Source organism: Arachis duranensis, chromosome 6 (genome assembly GCF_000817695.3).
Source record: "Arachis duranensis cultivar V14167 chromosome 6, aradu.V14167.gnm2.J7QH, whole genome shotgun sequence".
Classification (NCBI taxonomy): domain Eukaryota; kingdom Viridiplantae; phylum Streptophyta; class Magnoliopsida; order Fabales; family Fabaceae; genus Arachis; species Arachis duranensis.
Window position 1 is genome coordinate 22197080 of NC_029777.3, and position 10705 is coordinate 22207784.

The 10705-nt window shown below is 39.3% G+C and overlaps 1 pseudogene; it reads left to right on the top strand.

The window, feature by feature from the left end:
• LOC107493393 (probable 1-deoxy-D-xylulose-5-phosphate synthase 2, chloroplastic) overlaps positions 1 to 8617 on the top strand; it is a 34405-nt pseudogene extending 25788 nt beyond the window's left edge.
• The last annotated feature ends 2088 nt before the right edge of the window (positions 8618 to 10705 follow it).

Sequence of the window (10705 nt, forward strand, 5' to 3'; positions counted from 1 at the left end):
CCAAAACTGTTCAGAAGCAAAAAGCTACAAGTCCCGCTCATCTAATTAGAACTAATATTTATTGATATTTTGAGATTTATAGTATATTCTCTTCTTTTTATCCTATTTGATTTTCAGTTTCTTGGGGACAAGCAACAATTAAAGTTTAGTGTTGTGATTAGCGGATAATTTATATGCTTTTTGGCATTGTTTTTAGGTAGTTTTTAGTAAGATCTAGCTACTTTTAGGGATGTTTTTATTAGTTTTTATGTAAAATTCACATTTCCGGACTTTACTATGAGTTTGTGTGTTTTTTTGTGATTTCAGGTATTTTCTGGCTGAAATTGAGGGATCTGAGCAAAAATCTGATCAAGGCTGAAAAAGGACTGTTGATGCTGTTGGATTCTGACCTTCCTGCACTCGAAAAGAATTTTCTGGAGCTATAGAACTCCGAATGGAGCGCTCTCAATTTCGTTGGAAATTAGACATCTAGGGCTTTCCAGCAATATATAATAGTCTATATTTTATTCGAGTTTAGATGACGAAAACTGGCGTTCAACGCCAGTTCCATGCTGTATTCTAGAGTAAAACGCCAGAAACACGTCACAAACCAGAATTAAACGCCAAAAACACGTTACAACTTGGTGTTTAACCCCAAGAGAAGCCTATGCACGTGTAAAGCTCAAGCTCAGCCCAAGCACACACCAAAGTGGGCCCCGGAAGTGGATTTCTACACTTAGACTTATTTCTGTAAACCCTAGTAGCTAGTTTAGTATAAATAGAACTTTTTACTATTGTACTAGGCGTCTTTGACCAAATCTTTGATCAGTTTTATGCTATCTTAGACTTTTGTGGAGGCTGGTCATTCGGCCATGCCTAGACCATATTCTTATGTATTTTCAACGGTGGAGTTTCTACACACCATAGATTAAGGTGTGGAGCTCTGCTGTTCCTCGAGTATTAATGCAATTACTATTGTTCTTCTATTCAATTCAACTTATTCTTATTCTAAGATATTCGCTGCACTTCAACATGATGAATGTGATGATCCGTGACACTCATCATCATTCTCACCTATGAACACATGCCTGACAACCACTTCCGTTCTACCTTAGATCGAGCGTGTATCTCTTGGATTCCTTAATCAGAATCTTCGTGGTATAAGCTAGAATTATTGGCGGCCATTCCTAAGATCCGGAAAGTCTAAACCTTTTCTGTGATATTCCGAGTAGGATCTGAGATGGGATGACTGTGACGAGCTTCAAACTCGTGAGTGTTGGGCGTAGTGATAGACGCAAAAGGATCAATGGATCTTATTCTGACATGATCGAGAACCGACAGATGATTAGCCGTGCTGTGACAGAGCATTTGGACCATTTTCACTGAGAGGACGGGAGGTAGCCATTGACGCCGGTGAAACCTGAACATACAGCTTTCCATGGAAAGGAGTAAGAATGATTGGAGGAGAGCAGTAGGAAAGCAGATATTCAGAAGGAACACAGTATCTTCATGCGCTTATCTGAAATTCCCACCAATGAATTACATAAGTATCTCTATCTTTATTTTATGCTTTATTTGTCTTTATATTCGAAAACCATTATAACCATTTGAATCCGCCTGACTGAGATTTACAAGATGACCATAGCTTGCTTCATACCAACAATCTCCGTGGGATCGACCCTTACTCACATAAGGTATTACTTGGATGACCCAGTGCACTTGCTGGTTAGTTGTGCGAAGTTGTGACAAAGTGTGATTCACGTTTGAGAGCTCCAAGTCTTTGGCGCCATTGTTGATGATCACAATTTCGTGCACCACCTATCACCTCCCAGTCAAGATAGAGCACAAGGCATTCTGGGCGATAAGAGAAATCAACATGGGATTTGAGAGGGCCGGAGCTGAAAGGAAGATGCAACTACAAGAATTAGAGAACCTTCACCTATAAGCGTATGATAACTCCAGGCTGTATGAAGAAAAGATGAAGGTTGTGCATGACAAGCACATTAAAAGGAGAGAGTTCAGACCTGGGGAATTAGTTCTCCTTTACAACTTCAGACTAAGGCTCATGCCAGGCAAGCTGAGATCAAGATAGGAAGGTTCCTATAGAGTAGAGAAGGCAGAGCCATACGGAGTCTTTCACCTAAGTCATCCTTCGATCTCTAAATTCATCAAGGTAAACGGACATCACCTTAAGCTATATCACGGTGAGCAGATGAAGAAAAGTAAGGAGCTGGAGATCTTTCTCTTGGAGGATCCACCCACAGCAGAAGACTGAGCTAGTGGACCATCCAACTGAAGGACGTTAAAGAAAAGTGTTGCGTGGGAGTCAACCCACCATAGTATGATTGTTCCCTTCTCTCTTTTTAGCTTTATTTAATGACTCTTCTCAATATTCTACATATAGTCTGCATTTACATCTGCATATTTGCATAAAAAAAAAGAAGAGATCAACGCGCCAGCGCCTAGTGCGTGTCCGCGTCCCTTGTGAAAGTGAATTGGGTGAATTTGAACAGAGAGTCACGCGGGAGCTGGGCTGGAAACGTGCCTTGGGCACCTTCCATCCCACGCGCACGCGTACTGTACGCGTGCGCGCCTTTGCCCCTCTTGGCGTTCCGCATGAGCACACGCGGTGCGCATCCGCGTCGATGTCAAAATCGACGTAAAGCTTGTTTAGCCAGAAAGTTGTGCTGGCCTGGGGCGGGTACTGTGCTAGAAGCACAAATTGACACGCGCATACGCGCACCTGGCGCATACGCGTCCCTTCCCCTCTGCCAATGCGAGCGAGCGCATGCAGTGAGTGTCCGTGTCGGTTGCACCGCATTACTCACTCTTTCACCGCCCAGTTTTCATTCTTTCTCCCTCCCTAGTTCTAATTCTATCTTTCCCAATCCTAATTTCTTTCTTCCCCTTTTCTTCTTCTTCTCTATCTATCTTCTCTACCTATCTTCTCTATCTTCTTCTTCTTCCTCTCCTTTCACGTCTTTCTCACTCACATCATCCATTATCTTTCTTTTCATCCTCTTTTCAAGGTTCTCTCTCTTTCTATTTTCTTTTTCTTCTTCTTCTCTTTATTTCTCTTTGTATTATTTTACTTGGTGCTTTAACTCTATTTGAGTAACTACTTTCTTCTACTTGCTTGTGATTATCATTATCATGTTCAACGTGCATACTAAGTGTTTGTGAAAAATCCCGTATGGCATTATGCATTCCTAATTATTCTATTCTTCTACTCTAATGCCTGTTTTTCACAAATTCCTCATCTTATTTTATTAATTAATTATAATTTTCAACACAAACGTGATTGTTAGTTTGTTACGAGTGATAATACATTTTTCGCAATTGATGATTGATCTATGCTACTCATGCCTTTGCCGGTATGCCAATAAACATCTTGCATTTAATTGCCTTCATCTTTCTTGCTATATTTTCATTGATGTCCTATTTACATGAAGTCGCGACCATGTGTTAACGATGTCCTTCTTTACCTTGGCAAGATTATCACTTGTACTGTCCTCTTCCTTGCTCCAACCCTTGGACTTACATGTACCTTTCTCCTTTTCTTTTAGGATGGCCACCAAGAAGGGAAAAGAGAAAGCAGCTACCAAACCACCGGCAAAGAGAGGAACAAAAAGGACATTGGCAGAAGAATCACCCTCAACATCAGTCAAACCTTCAACAAAGCGGGTCAAGAGGATCATTAAGGTTGAGGAGACCGAGAAAGCCTTCCCAGCAAGGGACACTGCACGGTTCATTAACCGCTTCTGTGAGCAGATGTTTCCCATTCTGGCGGCAAGAAACTACAACAATGAGCACCTTCTTATCCTCCCCTCCAACATTGTGAATTTGGTGGAGCCCCGCATTGACAGAAGACATTGGGGATTCTTACGGAGGCAGCCAAGGCAAGTCAACCTTTCATGGGTAGTTAAATTTTACTCCAATTTTCACATGCCAAACCTGCAGTCTGTCTATGTCCGTCATAAGTAAGTCCCCACCTCCGAAAGGGCCATTCAGCAAGTTTTAGATCTCCCCCTGCTCCAGAAGGATTGGACGCATTTCAAGAAGCCTCTCTTAAGCGCCAGCAATACCAATTTGACTGGGACGACGTTCTCAGAATTATAGCACTACCTGGCAGCAAGTGGATCTACAGTTATCATCGATCCAGGCCTAAGAGCATATTAGCTTCCGTACTTACCTTGGAGGCTCGCGTGTGGGCACAGATTATGTCCCACTACGTCTTTTCAAGCACTCACGAGTCCTCCTTCACTGCAGACATGGTTGTTCTCATCTGGTGTATACTTACAGACCAGCTCATCAACTTACCAAGACACATCTGGCAAGCCATGGGACATGTACAGATTGCGGGCAACTTACCTTTTCCTGCCTTGGTTTCAGATTTGGTCTCGGTAGCCGGAGTCCCCTATAGAGCTGGAGACACCAAAGCCATGCTTCTTCGGGATGATCAATATGTTTCGAGTGGGAAATACATCAGACGCCCAGTAGTCACCGCCAGCCAGACTGAAGACCCGGCCAGAGATATCCCTTCTCCTTCCACATCACAAGCACCTTCAACAAATCAGCTGCTCCTTCAGATACTTCAAAGGTTGGACCGGCAAGACCGATAGATGGAACGCATGGAGCACCGTAATAAGCACCAATTTACATACCTCAAGAGGCTGATTGTTGGAAACCACCCACCTGAAGAAGACCCAGACACTCTGGACTCCACTTCAACTACCAGCACGGGGAGCCATGAGGACCCCGCATGTGGAGATGCTGTTACCAGCCTCCTTTGTTCCTGACTGATGGCACCGAGGACAGTGTCAGGCTTTAAGTATGAGGAGGTCGGTCAGTACCTGACTTCCGGAGGTAACTTTTCTTTCTCTTTGCACCAGTAGATAAATTTTCTCTTTTTTTAGGTAGAATAGATTGCATAGTAATAATTAGTTGCATGTGTACTCTACTTGGTTAAAAATAATAAGTCCTTTTCAAAGACCCTATTTTTGAAAATTTCTCTAATTCAAACCAAAATCCTATGTTAAACTTGTTTGAAGACTGTAAATTGGAACATGGTTTAGAGCTGGAACACACGAACCAGTGAGATTTTGAGCCTAATTGTATGGTTACAGCACTTAACCATTATTTTATTCTTGTGTGTTTTCTCTCCTCTATGATTGCAATCTATGGTTTGTTCCATTCTATATGTCCATTATTTAATGTATTCATGCATATGTATGATTGAGGCCATCATTTGTTATTAGCTCACTATCCTAAATGGCCTACCATTCTAATTATCCCTTGTTGCCACTTTGAACCTCTATATCCCCTGTTATTCTCTATATTACCACATCACTAGCCTTAAGCGGAAAAACAAGTACTTACCTTAATTGAATCCTTGGTTAGCTTAAGATAGAGATTATGTACAAGCTAAGTGTAGGAAAACTATGGGAACTCGGGTTAATAAGAATGTATGTTAATTGATAAATATCTAAGGTCTGAATGATACTCATGTGAAATTATGAAAACTAAATGCATTGGTGCTACAATGCTCTAAAAAAAGATGATTGTTTCAGTTTAAGTCTAGGAGAATGAAAGCACCCCAAATGATAAGTTTAAAAAAAAAGAATCAATGCATATGAGGTGAAATAAAAAGAACAATTAAGTGCATAAGTAGATGCAACATACAAAGTGAGACTATGGGTAGTTAGGCATGATTTTAGAAGCATAGGGAATGTGTGTGTGTGTGTTAGGTGAGAACTTAGGATAATCAAGGGTTCAATTTTCAGCTCACTTGGCCATACATGTACCCTCACCCTTGCCTAAGCCCCATTACAACCTTAAGAAAGACCTCATGATATTTGCATGTGTGCATTAGATATTTGTTGATTGGTTAGATGAAGAACAAGGTTTTATAAGGCGTGAATGGATGAGTCTAGAGTGGATTACCCTATACACCTGAGTGACTAGAGTGCATATACGCTCCTAGTGAGGGTTCAAGCTTAACTCTATGTTCCCAGCTTTCATGAGCTGTCTCCTCCCAAGTTTACTTGACTTTTATTGTGTGATTTGGATTAGTGGAATTTGATTTTTGTTTGTCTTGAAAGACTTGTTTATTTTCTTAACTAAGTAGGCATGGATATTTCATCATATAGTTACATTCATGTACATAGGTTGCATTGCATGAGTCTTACTTTCCCTATTCACTCTTTTTGTCTCCTTGAGCTTAGCATGAGGACATGCTATTGTTTAAGTGTGGGGAGTTTGATAAACTACTATTTCATGGTTTATCTTGTGCTAATTTGAGAGGTTTTTATCAACTCTTTACCCACTTATTCACATGATTTGCATGATTTTACAATTCCTTCCCAATTTTATTCTATGGCTGAAAACTTGCTTCCTAGACATTTAAATTATATATTTTTAATTCCCCTTTATACCATTCGATGACGTGATCTGTGCGTTAAGTGTTTTCAGGCTTTATAGGGCAGGAATGGCTTAGAGGATGGAAAGGAAGCTTGCAAAAATGGAAGGAACGCAAGGAAACAAAGAAGCTGACCAGCGAGGAGCGGCGCGCGCGCGCACCTGGTGCGTACGCGCACATTAGCGCATTCACATATTGATGCACACACGTGACATGCGTGACCTGCAAAAATTGCTGGGGGCGATTTCGGGCCTGTTTTAGACCCAGTTTTCGGCCCATAAACACAGACTAGAGCCAGAGAATAGCAGAGACTCAGGGGACATTCTCATTCTGCATAGTTTTAGTTTAGTTTTGGGAATCTAGAGAGAATTCTACTCGTTCTTCTAGGTTTTCTTCACATTCATAGTTTTAGAGTTTTAGTGCTTTGCTTTGGATATTGAGAAGATTCATTACCTCCGTTGGAGCTTCCTCATTATAGTTTGTCTCTCTATTCTTTACTCTTTTATTGCCCATTGACTCTGTTTAGATAAGTATGTTCATGATTTTGGGATTTATTAATGCAAAGAACTAATTTTACTTTTAATTGAATTTTAGTTATTAACTATCATGTCTTTCTTTTATTCCTCTCTTAATTTTGTGAAAGTTATATTCATGATAATGGAGTAGTTCCCTAACTTGATTGGGAGTTGATTAAAAGGAAAACCTTGAGTTAGAATACTCAAGTGTTAATATTAATTAGAAGTTATTGGCTAATTCTCCTGTCTTCGACTCTAATCCCTTCTTAGGAAAGGATTAGGACGCAAGTGATAGGATTAGTTTGAGAGTGCTTGACTTTCCCTTATTATATAAGGGATAACTAAGTAGGATAACAACCCTTTTTTTATTACACTTGAGAGAGTTCAACAGGGATATAACTTCCATTTAATCTTCTCCCGGTTAAGGCTTTTATTTAAATTACATAAATTCTCAATCATTTATTTCTCTGTTTTTCAAACTCAAAATTCTCTTGGAAAATCTCTGATTAATAAAATAGCACTCTTTCTGCAACTCGTTGGGAGACGACCTGGGATTCATACTCCCAGTATTTTATTTTTAAATTTTGTGACAACCCCTTCTAAATTGATACACGGAATCAACATTGGTTAAGAGCTATACTTGCAATGTTGTTTTCTCTCTAAACTCTTGATCGGTGATTTTTTCATATGTCACTTACACACGCTACTTTGCGAACTCCTTGATTGCAGAGGCAGAGGCTGATGACACCATTGTTTCCATCCATGTCGCTATGAGATGTTTCAACGTTGGGATAGCCGAGCAACACGCTGTAACCTTCGCTGTTGGTCTCGCAGCGGAAGGGCTCAAACCATTTTGTGCTATTTACTCTTCATTCCTACAATGAGGGTATGATCAGGTGACACATGACGTGGACCTTCAGAAGCTTTCGATGAGATTCGCTCTCGATAGAGCTAGCCTAGTTGGTGCTTATGGCCAAACTCATTGTGGCGCATTTGACACTACATTCATGGCTTGTTTGCCAAACATGGTGGTTATGGCTCCTTCTGATGAAACCGAACTCATACACATGGTAGCCACTACTGCAGCCATAGATGACAGGCCTAGTTGCTTTAGGTTCCCGAGAGGGAATGGCGTTGGTTCCATTCTTCCAAATAACAACAAAGGCAAGCCATTGGAGGTTGGTAAAGGTAGGGTGTTGAAAGAGGGAAGCAAGGTGGCTCTAGTTGGATATGGAACAATGGTACAAAGCTGTGTGGCGGCAGTAAAGGTTCTTGAAGCACATGGCATCTCAACAACCATGGCTGATGCTCGATTTTGCAAGCCGTTTAATGGACCATTGATGATGCAACTTGCAAGAGAGCATGAAATCTTGATAATAGTTGAAGAGGGTTCCATTGGAGGGTTTGGTTCTCAAGTTTCTCATTTCCTTGGCCCTAATGGACTCCTTGATGTCAACCTTAAGGTCTACCTTTACTTAATTATTATATTGTGTGCAGCACCACACCATGTATATTCAGCACCACACCTTTACTTATATATATATATTCAGTACTAACCTATATCTTTGTGTTGGTGCAGTGGCGAGCCATGACTCTGCCTGATAGATACATTGAGCATGGATCTCAGAAGAATCAAATTCAAGCAGCAGGGTTGAGTTCAAACCATATAGCAGCTACTGCTTTGTCATTAACCAATGTTCAATAGGACAATCGTTTGCTTCAATTCTCAGCATGCAAATATGAACCTTATTATTAATAGGATTTCAAATGTAAATAAATATATAACACTAATAAATTAAAACTCTGCCAAAGATTTGTTATTAGACCGTGTTTATTTGATGATTATTAAAACACCCCTAGCCTGTTGATGGGAACAACAATTTGTACATATTAGGAAACATGGGTGATTGGCTGCTATATAGCTAGTTTTTATGACTCTTATATTGAGCAGAACATACAATTAAATGCAAATCGTTGATGAAATTCAACAATCACTCAAAAAGGGCAAAGTTTGAACATGAAACAGCACGTACATCAACTAACTAAAATAAATCATTATAAATAAAAAGATCCACATATATTTAAATATTCCAAAAGAAATAAGTGCAAGATATAAAGATAGCTTGTATTTTGAAGAAAATTAAAATGGTCTAATTCAATCCATAACTACTAATAAAAAAGGTTATAAAATCCTAAGTCTGCATGACAAACTGCTGCATCTTTTTATTCCAGTCAATGACAGCAAGCTCCACTATGATATCTCGCTTCGAGTTATTAAAGTCATTCACTAAATCCACAGCCAGGCGCATCCTTGTGAAATCATTGACAACCTAATAGACAGTAACAATGATATCACATAATGGAATAAACATAACTTTATTAACAATGATATTTTTCTTACCCATGTCTTATTATCGAGGCTCCAAAAGCAATTGAGGTGCATCTATTGAGCGACCCAAATACCACAGTCATTCCTTTGCCACAATTCAATGCACATATTAATAAAGCAATATAACAAAAGAACAAACAGCCACTAAATTGAATATATACTTTGAAAAATGGTATATTTAAACTTACGATTTGGCAGATTATTGTGGGATAGCTGGCTTATTGAATTTATACTTAGAAAATTGAATGTTTCTAAAGGAAGGTGTTTCACCGAAGTTCTTATCGGATAAAAAATTCTCAAGGTAATTTAACAGATTGTTAATGACACTCTTACGCTCTGTGATCAATGTGCCCTTTTTAAAAGAGTCTAGATATCTCACGGTCTCGTGAAATAAATCAACCACTATGAGAAACCAATGGTCATTGAGGTAAACTGGCACAAAAATCTACAACAAACAGTCGGAAAATAACCTTAACTAAAAACAGCCATGAAATATTATTATACGAATTAATTAAAAGTTCAATAAAATTAACAAACCTGGTGTAAACTGGCAAGGTCTCCCATAAAGTTATCCTTGATATATTTCTTTGTGCCAACACAGTTCTGTTTTGGGCTTAAAATAATTTGCTATGATGAATATTGAACTAAGTGAGGAATCTTATTATGTTTCTAGTCTATCTGGGAAGATATATTAATTTTAAAGACTAAATTTCGAATTGCTAATAAACTTACAGAAGATGTCGGTGGCAGAAACCATTAGTTGCCATATTTGTTTCCTTTTGGCCCAAAATGCCCTTTAGTGAGCATCAAACAAACTAAGGTAAGGACCTATGAAGTACAGACAATCATGGTTATTCTGCACCAATCCAAATTTGATAATTTTACAAGGATAATAAATAAATAATGCAAAACTAATTCTTACATCACCAATTATTGGCTTGCGGGGCATTATAGTTGATGTCTACGATTTTAGGAAATTGCACGATCGGCAAAAATTCCTTCCGGCAAGTGCACCGGTTATCGTCAAGTAAAAACTCACAATTGAGTGAGGTCGAATCCCACAAGGATTGGTTGAATGAGCAATTCGGATTAGAAGTGTGTTCTAGTTGAGCGAAATCAAGATTTAGATGAGAATTGCGGAATGTTGAATTGCATGAATTAAAGGGCGAGAAGATAAATTGCTGAAATTAAAAAGGGATGGGGGTGATTGCATGAATTTAATTGCAGAATATAAAGAGAAAGTGGTAGATCAGAAATGGGGAATTCATTGGGTTTCAGGAGATATTGAGATCTCCGAATCAAAACATTTTTATCCCTTCCTCAACCAATGCATTCATTGAATTTTGCTTAGCAATCTTATATGATTGGATCCCAATCCCTTGGCTCACCAATTCTCTCTAAAAA